The 13,691-nt window shown below is 40.6% G+C and overlaps 1 protein-coding gene across 8 annotated transcripts in view; it reads left to right on the top strand.

The window, feature by feature from the left end:
- The first annotated feature begins 5,741 nt into the window (after positions 1–5,741).
- The window catches only part of ZMYND11 (zinc finger MYND-type containing 11), a 165,182-nt gene continuing 157,232 nt past the window's right edge, over positions 5,742–13,691 (top strand). For 2 of the 8 annotated variants that reach the window (XM_014609014.3, XM_014609016.3), the window contains exon 1: positions 5,743–5,990. The gene's annotated coding sequence lies outside the window, so the exon portion shown is untranslated. Of the gene's footprint in view, positions 5,991–6,021; positions 6,118–6,875; positions 7,267–13,691 lie in introns of those variants that run through there. The other 6 variants (XM_019498704.2, XM_014609017.3, XM_014609019.3 and 3 more) reach the window with 6 other exon arrangements.

Below are 13,691 nucleotides of genomic sequence, written 5' to 3'. Positions count from 1 at the left end.
TTTAATGAGGAACCTTTGAAAAGATTAAAGTGCCATCTGTGAATGCAATGCAATCTATTAAAGAGAACTAATACATAAAATACATAGCATCTATACATTTTCTATATGCTGTACACGCACAAACCGCACATAAGGTGGAAGATCGAACCTTATACATTTCTGGCTGTCCTCCAACACTTCAAACACTCTATGAAGAGAAAAAGTTCCCATTTGGCTGTCATGCTTTTGTATCCACTGTCAGTGCTAGAGATGGTCATAAACAGGACAGTTCCATTTTAATGCTTAGCTTTGTACAGGTCCTGTAAATCTTGCAGAGCATCCATGAACATAGTAACTACCATAATGGATTAGATCCAAAGTCCACCTCATTCAGTCTGCATCTGGCCTATACCAGATGCTTTAAAGGAAGGTGGCAGTTATGAGTTAATTTGCCCCTCACATTGGGTCTCATCCTGATCTCTCACAGTTGGAAATAGACACAAAGCTTACAATTATCTTCAAAACAACGTTATTAATTATAATAACTCTGGGCTTTCTTGTTACTCATTAAAAATGTATATTTTCATATTATATCTTGCTTGTGCTCAATGATTCCCTGTAGCAATTACTTGCAGTTGCATAATAAAGAGGAGAAGACTGAGTCACTGGGATGGGAGGTGAACAATGAACAATTAGAACTGTCTGCACTGCTGAGCTGGCCAGTGCCATGTCACCAGCAGTACAGCCAGTGACACTGCTCTGTGTGTCACTGCCACCCAGAGTGCTCAGGAGTCATGTTATGACTCTGATGATTTCAGTCAAGTCCACACATGGCTTTTCTATTGGTATAACTATTTTAGTTCAGAGAGATGAATTTTTACAAAATAATTATCCTAGTACAACCTCTTGTGCTCATAGAAAGTTGCCTTACACAAGATACCTTCTCTCCTCCCATCCAGAAAATCCTATATCTCTTGTAAGTCTGACCCTTGACCACAAACTATGCCTTGGGATGATCCTGCCTTCTGCAGGGGGGTTGCACTGGATGACCTCCTAAGGACCCTTCTAGCCCTATTTTTCTATGATTCTATGACCAAAATGTAATGTTGACTGAGACCAATAGGTAATGTACACATCTTAGACCTACATGGAAGTGGTATATCAGCATCATCACTAAGGGGAGAAATTGTTTTGTCGTTGCTATGTTGTTATATAAAAAGCTCAATATTGCTAGTTCTTGCAAATTTATTCCAAAATCTCTTGATTTTATTATTTCCCTTAAAGACCATGTTTCTGGATTCAAGTGATTATATAAGAACCTCAGCTTTCATTAAAACAAAGTAGATGGGATATCACGAAATCTTCTTCATTGTTAGAACAGTGAGGCAATGGAAGAGACTGTCTAGGGAAGTTGTGGACTCTCCATTGCTGCAGTTGTTTAAGAGGGTGTTGGACACCCACTGGTTGGCATAGCTATGCCTATGTTCTACTATGGCTATTTCCTATGCTTCTGGCTTTGCTGGTTGCCTCCTCCCCACCTTTCTGCTGTCTGTCAGGGAGTTTTTAAGTCTTTCTCAAAGGCATTAAGTGTTGGTTACAGCCAAAGCTGTGGATTTTGACTGGGGTGTGCCAGTGCTCCTGCTGGGACTTAAACCCAGAGGTTCCTGGTTTAAAAGTCTTGCCCCTCAGCTCAGGGTCAGACTGATCACCATATCTGGGGTCAGGAAAGAATTTTACCCCATGGTCAGATTGCTTTAGGCTACGAGGGGTTTTGCCTTCCTCTGTAGTAGGAGGCATAGTCCTTTTTCTGGGACCTCTTGAGAGTATATTAACAAACTTTTATAGAAGCAGGATGTTGGCTGCTGCTGTTCCCTGCTTTACCTGTGGCAGGGTAGGGTGTTATGCATTGTGTTGTGTTAGGGTTGATAGTAGTTTTACAAAGAGTTCAGATTATGGATTTGTATAAAATGGTTTGGATAAGGATGATTTTGCCTCAGGCAGGGGATTGGATTAAATGACTTCTGGAGGTCCCTTCCAGCCTCACCTCTCTACATTCTACAATTCAAGAGTGTAGATCTGAGGGTTATGAAGAAAATCTTCCTAATGTGACCTGAAAGTACCCTAAAAGCTTAGAAAATAGGGGGGCAAATAAAATAACTTCAGATTTACAATTTTTTTAACTGCATGATTTTAAAACCAATCACATGGTTTTTGTATCTTGACTTGTGATTTGGGGTTATTATATTATAAGCTTATTTTGTAGCTATTTTTGTTAGTTACAGAAGGTGCCACAACCTGAGAGCGGTAGCTGGCTCTTGGCAAATTATGTATGTCCAGATACTGGCCCCATGTAGGTTATTAACAAACCCTGTTGTATAACTGTTTAGCCAAGTGACTCAACTTTTCTGGACTCCAGGCACCTGCCCAGAAATTTGTGAAATGAGTGGCACCCCGTTTAAAAAACTAATTGGTATATTCCAGGGCTTACCTACTTGTAGAGGAGCTGGGCAACGGGGTAAGGGATCGTCCAGGATGAGCCTGTGCTTTTCCTCCTTCCTCACACCACCCTAAAAAGGATCTGGTGGCACTCCAGGTTGCTGAAGCACTCTGGTGGAGAATTACTGGTTTGCCTTATTTAGCAAGCTCTGTTCTTGTTTGTTTGCATTATATAAATGTATAGCTTTATAAATATATATTATTATCTGCCTCCCAGGTTCCTAGACTCAATAAGTTTCCATAGTATAAACTCATCATATAGCTGTACATGCATGCATATGCACTCTATAATTCAATAATCATGCATGCATATCTAAAAGTAAAATTTAGCTTGAAAAATTACCACCGTCATTTAAATTAGGTGTACGTTTGGCTTGGTTTGCTGGGCTAGTATACCAATATATTAAACCCTGAGCAACAGAGCTATGCGAGCCAAAGTTTGTTATGTTAACCTAGCTTTCAACATTTTTATTTTGAGTGAGGTATATTTTCTGAAGGAAATTAAGCTCTGCTTATTTTCTTCTTCCCATTTTAACTTTTCCTGTATTTTCTTTCCCTTCAACCAAGTGATAAGCTGGCTCTCTGGAAATATTGACATTCAAATGCAAGCTCCTGATTATAGTTATACAAATACTTCTCTTGGATAAGTTGTTCTGCCCCACATTGAGTTCTTTTACTATCAGTACTTTCCATTCTAGCTCAGAAACCAAGTAACACTCTTTTCCTTTTCAGAGACCTTTCCAGCCAAGGGGAGGAGAAAGGAAATGCCCTGAATTTTACACTGACACTCTAATCTAAGTGTAACTGTCTGTCACTCCCAACAGCCAATCATATCACTTTGGAGGATGGATTAGGACACTTCCTTATCTGACAGTAGCCTTAACAAACAGTTGGCACTGCCTATGAGGGAACAAGCTGCTGCCCAATGCACATGGAGGGTGGGATTTCCTTCCTATTGTCTGCCTGCCTCAGTCCTGACTGCTTCATATGATTTTAAATCTCTTGGTGCTGCTCCCTAATTGAGAACTTAGCTATCAAAGGGGAGCCTCTATATCAAATACTGAAATAAATGCAGATAAATGCATGTACAGGAGCAGAGGCTAAACAGGGCCAGCTAATGTGGCTTCAAACTTGCATCTTAATGAGCACATAAAAAGTCTTTTCAATCATGCTAAAGCTAACTTGAGTGAGCCAGAATGACTGAAAGTCATATATATTTCTTTGTCAATCAAGACAAGGCCTAAAAGCCAAGTCTTGCAAATGCTCAGTCACTTGAAGCTGGATCATACAAGGCGCTGATCCTGATCCTCATGCAGGCAGAGGGAAGATCAATCCCTTGAACACCTAATGCTTATGTCCTATTTATATGACAACTTTTATGCTAGAGTTTTTTTCCTCCCAGGTTATCGACTGTCAATCACAGTAACATTTATTGAAGACACTTCCTGAAAGTTTGTTTCATGACACAAATATTTGTGCTTTGCCAAAAATAAACATTTGTATCCTGGAACAAACATTTGGAGAGTGTCCAGGCTAACCTTTACAAGTGCGTTAACTACCACAAGTTATTTGGCAATCATTTAACTCCAGGTTAAAACCTCAAGGGTACAACAACCTTGAGGGCCGGATCACACATGTACAGATGAATGTTCGAGTCGGACATATTGTAGGTTGAGTACTTGTATGACAATTGTCCCAATAGTTTCCGAGGGATGAAAGGTTTGATCCTGCTCAAGCTGGAGATGATTGCAGTTTTGCCCTCTGACAATATTACTGCTATGAACATGGGTATGGCCTATGAACAAACTACTCATGGTAGTAAGGGTTTATAGGCTCAGACCCTAAATCCTTTTCTCTTTTTTAATATTTATGGCTCAGAGAAAAGTATATGCAGTGGGGTAAGCAGGCAGATGAATCCTATTGAACCCGAGTGTCTAATTTCTTTGTACTTCTTTTGTAATCAGGTACCTACACCATTAAAAATCCTAACCACTAAACATAAATTACACCCAAATGCTCAAGATGAAATTGCAGGCTTCTTGTAACCATACCAAAAGCAAATGCCTCATAATGTATACTTATTATAAAAACATTGACTTTAAAATGAAACCTATATTCTTAATAATAACAACTAATAGTAATTTGGTATCAGCCAAATTCCTCAAGTAATATTAAAAGATGAAAACACAAAGGGTGTTTGCTGATCTATCTGTTGTAGTTATCTTAGATATTCTAAATTGGTCTCTCATATTGCAATGAACAACAAAACTGAATTTATATTACTGCTACACAACAGATTACATTATTTTTATTTTATTTGGGAGATACTAGGCCCTGATTCAGCAGACCTATGCATTATTGTATTATTAGTCCTAGTCACTTCAACATGGTTAAACAGTTTAGACTATTCACAGCACTTAAAACTAGGCATGTATGTAAGTCTTTTTTTTAGATCAGGTGTTAAGATTGTGAGTCTCTTATGAGAGTATTCCTCATTTATTTCAAAATAACTATTATTCACATGCATAAATGTTTAGAATGAGAGTCTGTATCAACTGCAAGAAAAAGATCTGGTTAAGCCTGTAATTATGATGCAACTTGCTTCTTTCTTTTAGTTTATAAGGTGCATCACAATAATTAGAATGGATGTAACTAGCCTGGCATTAATATTAATCCAATATGCATTTAGTACATCTGTAGGCACCCCATAAAATACATACTCTTTCTCCCTCTCAAAATAAGTACACACACATTTTACATAAAACCACCCAACGGGCTAAATATGAAAAATTACAGACACTATTTGCTACTTGTTTGTTTTTAATATGTATTGTTTTAGTAGGCCTGATCCCACATATACATCTAGAACATGGGTGCCTGAAGCTGAACTGGAAAGTAGCATCTGCTGTTGCAGACTAGGGCTGTTTGCCTGCCCAAAGTCAGTGGGCACTTTTGTGGGGTGGAAACAAATCCAGAAAGTCTCTAAATTGCATTTGAGGAGGGAAGGACTGGTGTCAGCAGGGCCTGCTCTGTGCCACGCTCACCGCCCTCATCCTGCCATGGTGGGGCCCTCCCCGCACACCCACAGAAAAGACTGATTGGAAGAAGGCAGGAGTTTCAGATCTGTTTAAAATGTATCCTATTAAAAAAACAACAACCCATGAAATAAACGAAATAAAAGCAGCAAACAGCAACTCCAGCAGACGCCACTAGAGTTCTCCTTCTCCCAAATATCCCCAGCACCATCCTAAACCCTGTTTACCCCAGAAGCCTGAACTGTGGACAGACAGCAGAGGAGGAGAGAGAGGGAGCGAGCGCGAGAGAGAAAATTCAGACACAATAAAACTCTGAGGGGGGGGAGAAAATATGTGGACGGAGGCGGCGGCGGAGGCAGCGGCCTGGGGAAAGGATTGAAAAGTTTCCCCTGGCTGAACTTCTCCCCCCCCTTTCCCTTCCCTTCCCCTCCCCTCCCCTCCCCGTCTCCTCCCGCAGCAGCAGGAGCGGCACCGCACAAGGTGAGCGAGACTTTGGCGGCGGCGGCGGCGGCGGCGCGGGCGGGCGGGCAGGCGGCGGGGCCGGGGTGCAGCCCGCGCCCGGCCCGGCCCGGCCCGGGGCCCAGGCAGACGCCGCGTCTCCTGCCGGGTGCGTTTTTTTTTTTTTTTTTTAAATATGATGGAGGATTATAAACATGGCGCCTTAAAAAAAAAAAACCTACCCAATCCTGCACACACACGCTGTGCCCCGGCGGCGGCGGGGGCCTGCCCGAGGCTGCGGCCGCCTGGGGAGGGGGCACGCGGGGACCCGGATTAAATGCGGCCGCGCGTGTGTGCGCGCGTGGGGAGGGGGCTATTCTTGAGGGGGGGTGTTAACTCGGTTTAATAATAATGCGGGGGGGGGGCATTATTAACTCGGGTTATTCACGATCTGCCCCCCCCCCGGCCGCTGGTCCGGGTTGTTGCAGCGGCGGGGGCCTCCGCGCGGGCCTGCTGCGAGCGGGGGAGCCGGGGGCTCGAGTGAGCGCTGAGGCCGCGCGGGGTGTGGCGCAGCCCGGCCACAGCCCCGCTCCCCCCCCCCCCGCGGGCCCAGTGCCTGCTTCGCTCCCCCCCGTGTTAGGGGAGGGGAGGGGAAGGGAAGGGCCCGCCCCCCCGCTCGGGGAGAGCCGCCCGCCTGAGGCAGACAAGGGAGCGAGGCCGCGGGGCTCCCAGGCCGCGGGGCCCGGCCTTGCGTGTCCGCCCCGTGCCCGCGGGACACTCCTGCCCTGGGGGCACCGCCGCCTCCTCCCCCGGGGCAGCTCGTCCCTCCTCCCCAGTCCTGCTGGCAGCCAGCAGCTGCCTGGGCCTCGGGAACAGGGGTGATAACTAGGGCTGTGGGAGGCAGGGCAGCCTGAGGGACTTGGGGAAACTTTGGCATTTGGTCCTGGCCTCTTTTGTTCCCGGATCCCTCCCTGAGCGTGAAACCTGTTGTCGCCGATCTTGCCCTGGTGCCAGTTTCAAAAGACGTTTCCTTCCTGCTCGAGAACCAGGATTTTGGGGAGCTACGGACTGGAAGAAAGGAAACGTGGAGTATAACGTTGGCCGGGCGTATCGCTCCTGGCTAGTTTGGCCTTGGGGTGTTTCGCGATAAGACTTTGCGCGCCGCTCTGGTCAAGAGCTAAACTAGAACAGCTTTTTACGAAGGGAACCCCTGGTGCCATGGAAAGGGTAGAAACCTTTCTCCCTCCCTTTTGTTGGCTTTGCTCAGGTGCTGTTTCGTAAACAGCCTTGAATTCCTTCAGGGAAAGCTTGGAGACAGGTGAGGTTTGGTGGGGGGGGGTTGGGAAAATGCAGTTTCTGGTTTTGGGTTGCAATCCCTTGAGTTTTCCTAGTCCCTTATCACTCACCATGAAGGACCTGGCACCTCTCCACACATTTTGTTAATAATTTTGTTCTCAACCGTTCGGAGCATGTTACAGAAAGTCTTGAGGGAAGGAAAGCATTTGCTAACTGCTGTTTTATATAAAAAAGTGAAAGTATACTCAGAATAATTCCCTGCGTAGGTTTACATTTAGTGCCAAGCTACAGTTCAACAGACTCGTGCTCTTTTGACTGGCTGTTTTGATGGGAGAAGCAAAGGACTTGCGGAGCCCTAGCAAGGAGGAGCATTTCTTTTTTTTTCCTCGTGTGTTCCAAACTAAGCTAATGGTGACTGAAAGAAATTACTCTCGTTTGACTGTTTTGTCTGTTGTGAGGTTTATTAGCACCTCTGTCATCTTGAGCAGATAATACATTATAAGCACCACTACAGTTGGCACCACTGAGGCAGTTTTAGACAGCTGAAGGACTGAATGAGTTTAGAGAATGGCCTACACCTAGAGAATGCGCCTCCAGCTCACTATTATTAGTTGGATAGCAGGATGCAAACATGCTGCTATATGGAATAATGTTCTAGCTGTGGTGATCCAGGGAGTGAGCGAGTTTGAATTTTTGAATTGAGTTTGAACTGCATTTGTTCAGTAATTGGACCAACTACATAGTTGGGAGTGAGGTTAGACAAGCTTTCAGACCCGAGGAAGCCTATTTTGTGCCCAAAAGCTTGTCGAGTATCTCTCTCAACAACATGATTTTTCAATAAAAGACAGTGGTAAACGCATCCTGCTTCTCTACTATGTAGAGTCAGCTTCCAAGTGGGGGTGTGTGCATGCATGTGCACATATATAAAGCTTTTTTGTTTAAATTGAAATGGGAAAGAAATACTGTAGTATTATCCTACTGGTTACCCTTTTTCTACAGTGTGGAACTGTATAATATTAGTTTCTTCTGTAGGGAAAAAATAAAAAGGATGAGACCTACGCAGCATACAAAGTTCTATCAGTTTAACCACTAGTTAAACTGATAGATAGTTATCTGGTGTGATAGTTAAAACAGTTCTGATAGTTAAACTGGTGCGATGTTAAAACAGTTCAATTTTGTATGTGTACACTCTTGGTTCTGTTCTGGTTTATACTGGTTTAGTTTGTCTGTATCAGTTCTTCTGATAAAACTGTGTATGTATAAAAGTCCTAAGTTACACTAGATATCTTTAAAAAAATATCCTGCAAATGTGAAGAAAGCGTTCTGGACACAGTGAACTAGTATTTTGAGTATTTTGACTTAATTCACGCGTTTTATGATCTTAGAGTGTCATCTATCACTGTTTAGTGGGGGGAGATTGTTAGAAAGAAAAGGTGCAAGTCTATACAGACAAGGCACCTAAATCTGTCTGTAACAAACCTAAATAAACTTGGTCTTATTTTTCCAAAAACTTCTCAAAGTTGCCACCTTGAAAGCCAGGCCTAAATTTTGAATTAGATGTCTATTTTTAATCAACTTAATTTGACATTTTTTGCCTTAATATCTACAATCAGCATTTTGTTCTCATTCGTGGTTACTCGCTTGCATGTAATACTTGATCTTCCAACCCAAGTAGGCCCAGAAGGCTGTAGATCCTAAGGTCACAGCTAGCTAATCTATCCAGAAGATAGGATTTCAATAGAGACAGTTCAGGCCCCTAGAAACAAAATACCCAATAAGCAGTTTAGGCTGCTCGTATTTTTTTAACCACACGTAGAGGACTATTTAGCTGAAAGTAAAATAAAGTTAGCATGGTTTCATTTTGCTGCTGGACAGATACATTCCCACAAATATTAGTACTCTGTTGACAAAATTCTGCTGTAAAACAAATCAAGTTATAGCGCCAGATTCATGTACCAGCTGTGAGTTTGGCCCATGGAATGCTGAATTTTGTCAAAAATTAATTACTGCACAGATACGTGTGTAGTTTTTTATTTGTTTGTTTGTTTTAGTTTAAATTTCCTGAACCGGTCTATATAAATGATTGTTTTGCAGAGGCTGTGCCTATAGTCAAGTGTACTGCAGCTAATTTCTGTTTGTCTATGTATTCAGCATATGGTTGTGCAGCAGTTGATTTCTATTGGTTGTACTTTTTTTAAAAATTCAGTATGTAATATGAAGTTTCTTTTAGCTTTTTCATTTTCCAGTGGAGATTCAGGGTAACCTTCTTTATGCTACAGGTTTACATTATCAGAAGTACGGTTTGTGGCTTGGGTCATCTCTTGCAGACAAGACTGCAAGCTGAAGCTATTTCTTTTACAAGCATTTCTAAGAGTAATTTTTTTCAAGAGTCCCAAAATATAGTCAGAATCAAACACTCCCTTGCTATTTGAAGCGTGGAGCCCTTGGCACTTGGGCAGCATAACATATATCATCTTTTATGGAGCTCATATATTTCACTTTGTCAAGGTTTCTTGAGCTGTTGTGAACAAAGGTTGTTTTTATCGGGTCTGAATGGTTTTTGCTAATTTGGATATAAATTTGGATCCTGATTAGGTTACTTGCCACTCTGAAAGTTTGTTGTCAGTTTGGGAAATGTGGCATACAAAGCAGACGCAGCTTGCAAGACAAAATAATGACTTTGAGTAATTTGCGTTTAGAGGGAATTTTTTAGTAAACTTGCTCTGTAGGGGTAAGTTTTCTGCAGTCCATTGACAATAATCTTGTTTTCCTATTTTTAAAACTGATGCAAGTGTGGTTTGCAATACAGATCAATTATAGAGCAAGAGCATAAACCATATACTTATTTTAAATCCAATTTTATGTTGATTTTAAATGGTGTAAAATAAAGATCCCATCCCAGAAAACACTTCCTGCTTGACAAAGCATGTATAACTGGGGATAGTCTGTCAACCAGACTGAGCGTTATAGCCTCTGGACTATATTGCTAGGTACAAACATTAAACAAGTCAGAGGTGGAATCAATGCAATTTATGCAATTTTCTGTAAGTGATGTAGTTTAGATGACTAGCGAATAGAGCATTCACCCTTTTGTTGGAGGGTACAGAGGCTGCTATCTTAAACCGGGTTCTGCCATTTTTAAATTAGTATGTACATGGTGAACTTCTGTTCTGTTACAGGTTTAGACCAGTTCAGATCACCTTTACTGGTAAAAGTCTAATGTCTGTACCTGGTCCATGTGTGGATTTTTGCACCACAGGAAAATAACTCCACTGTTTGTCGGGTTGTGTTTTTTTTGTTTCTTTATTTTTGTTTTTTTTTTGTAGGGGTATGCCTAGATGCATCCCATTGCAGAACTGGGGATATGCTAGCTAATATTTGCAAGACTTGAGTTTTACGAAAGGTCTGGTCTGTTAAAAGCAATGGCTTTTACAGCATGCTTTATGAGCAAGACAACCTTAATTTTTTTTTGGCTAACACTTTGAATGTTGAGTTTAAACCCAGATGGGGTTTTTTTTTTCACGGAGCTGTAAACTTACAGGAAGAGGATTTTTAAAAAATCTTTAGCAATGTTAGCTTTCAACAGAAGTGAATAAACTCTTTAGCTGCTTAGTTATTCCTGGTGTTTCAGTAAAATATCTAGAACTATGCTTACATATGTACTAGCATGCAAACATGCTGATAATCACAGTTATCTCTTGTGTTTGGTTTGGTGTATGTGTTTGTAACACTAGGTCCTTGATTAGTAGCAAGGTTCTTCATATGTGCAAACTTAAAATTTGAATTCATTTTAAAATCATGAAAGTGTGTGAAAGTGAAACTTTAATTCTGCCTTTGTCTCTGCAAGATTGGATTTGTTTTTCAGTGGGAGTTGGTTTCTTTAGCCTGCCCACAAAACCACAGGAGGAATAGCAGTAAGACACTGTGACATGCCCATGAACCCAAATCAATGCTGGTATGGTCTAATTTTAGGCCTGCCAGCCTTGGTAATATCCCTTCAGAGCCTGATCTTGCCTTTATTCCCTGTAGATAAATCCATGATAAGTTGCTAAGCATTCTGCCTAGAGAGCTAGGATGACTGTAAAATCTAACAAACAGAAGTAACTGATTTTTTTTTTTTACTATGCCACCTTCATTTGCCATTTTTCAGAACTAAAATTGTTCTGTTTTTCCAAGTGTAGAGACATAGAAGTACTACACTTGGGTTTTAAAAGAAGCTCTTGGTCAGAGTCGCAAAGGGAAAATACAGATGATTTCAAAATGCCACAGAATCTCAAAGTAAAAAGTAATAATTAATTACAAGTTTTACGTAACAACCAGAATAGCTCAACGTATTTTATTTTGACTATTCTTTATACTGGTTATACAAACTCACTTGAATCACTTAAATTAGATGATGCTCTCATCAAAATTAGATAGGTGAGAGAGTTACAGGGGAAGGTAGAAACTTCTTTTTTCCCATCAGTTATAATGTATTGCATAACAAATTCTCACAATTAATTTTGGAATTAGATGTATAAAACTCTCTTCTGTGCTTGAGTCCATTTCATTGCTTTTTTGGTTCAGCTAAGCACAGTATCAAATAAATAACTATTGCACCCTTTCTTTGGGTCTGTCAACTTTAATCAGTTATGAAGAGTTAAAAGTATTTCTAGATATTACTTCTCCTTTTTGTCCCCCTCCCAGTATTGCCTAATATTACCTAGCACGTGTATGATTTTAAACTTGATATTCAGCTAACTCGTTATAGCCAACTTTTGATTACAGATTTTGGAGTCTGCTGGGAGATGCAATATTAAAAAATGGCATGTTGGAAACTAGATATTTGTACTTTGATCTTGTGTATTTACACTATGACAGTATTATCTATTCCATGAATTTGATGGGAGCAGGATTGAGCAATTCATAGCAGGTTTTACTTAGTCCAGTAATCCTACCAAAGTAGCTCTTATCTTCCATCATTGAGTTTTATTGGAATCTGTTAGATTAGCAATAAAATGAAAGAAAACAGAGTTAAGAAGAGACTAACAGAACCCCAAAGCAGCTATGACTAATATACCATACACATGAAACACCTGTGAATGGTGAGAAGTTCAGTTATAACTCAGGAAACTTCTGAAAGAAGGGACAAAAGAGTTTTGTTTTGTTTTTTCCTGACAAGTCATTTACCCTTCTTAATTTTTATGAGCAATGCTCATGCCTATTTTATAGCAGAATCTGTATTTTGGGACACATTTAATCACCAGTGTTCCTATACTGTAGTTACCTGTTTGCAGCTATAGATGGTCATGAAGTCAAAGACCAAGCATCTAAGTCTGTAAAGAAGGCTTTTACTTTGTTATCATAATATTGATTTCTTTGTTAACAAGTGAAAACCTCAGAAAAGGAGTGTTTTTTGGGGGTTTTTTTTCCCCACATGGCACAGGCTACAGTGCAGGGAAAAGTGTACACATTTACGAACATTACAGAAAGTTTTAACCCAGAATAATGGACCTTTTTCATGTTTTCCTTTGCATCCGCTCTTCGTTTTCAAGTTCATCTAAGTTTTGGTCACCACCAAAATTATTGTGTTACCTAATTCTCCTGCTATGATTCATATTGTGAGTCCATTTCAGATGCTTTTACAGGGCTCATTTTCTCCCATAGTCTTCAAAAGTGGTACAGTTATCACTTTCTCTGGTAGTCTTTCTCTTTCACGGTTGACAAGTGAAATATTGGCAACATTCTGGCCTTATTGAAGTCAGTGGCAAAACTCCCTTTGATTCAAAAGGGTCAGGGTTTTTACCTTGTGTATTTTAGTTAGTTGTTTTTTCAGTAATCAATTACTAAAAAATTAAGTGCCAGTAGGTAATTACAAGTCACAGTTTCATTCACACCCTGGTGAAGATGCATTAAGAAGAAAGGAATTATGTTCCATAAAACAGAATATAATTTGGAAAATAACATGAATAAATTTCATGGCTTAAAACAATGAAGAGGTAGCATGGATGAAATGTCAGAGGCCAGCTCCTGCAAAGTTATCCATGTAGTCCATGAGCTTGGTAACATGCTTAATGAGAAACACATGCATAAATGTTCACAGGATTGAATAGTAATTAGTAACACAATATGTTTGTACATTTCATTAAGTAATTGTTTTGTTAAATCTCTTTTAAACAACTAAAGTGATAAAAGAAAATGACAGTATTGTTGTCAATTTTTTGCTATCTGACTTTTATGATATATGACTAACTTCACAAGCTGCATTCCATTAAAATTGTGTAGATGTTTTTCAGGTTTCCTGAAAGGCTGCGTTTAGTAATAGAAATTGTCTTTTCAGACTCTTAACAACATAAGTGCATGTGCTTTAACTCAGAATTACATAGATGCCTAAGGTTTATCATGTACATTAGTCTTTGAAGGTTTTGAGCCCAACTCTTTACATTTTAGAGTATTTTCTGTCTCTCT

The sequence above is a fragment of the Alligator mississippiensis genome, chromosome 5 (genome assembly GCF_030867095.1).
Source record: "Alligator mississippiensis isolate rAllMis1 chromosome 5, rAllMis1, whole genome shotgun sequence".
In the NCBI taxonomy this organism is placed as follows: domain Eukaryota; kingdom Metazoa; phylum Chordata; order Crocodylia; family Alligatoridae; genus Alligator; species Alligator mississippiensis.
The sequence above is the reverse complement of the archived record's forward strand: the minus strand, read 5'-3'. Positions and strand labels throughout refer to the sequence as shown.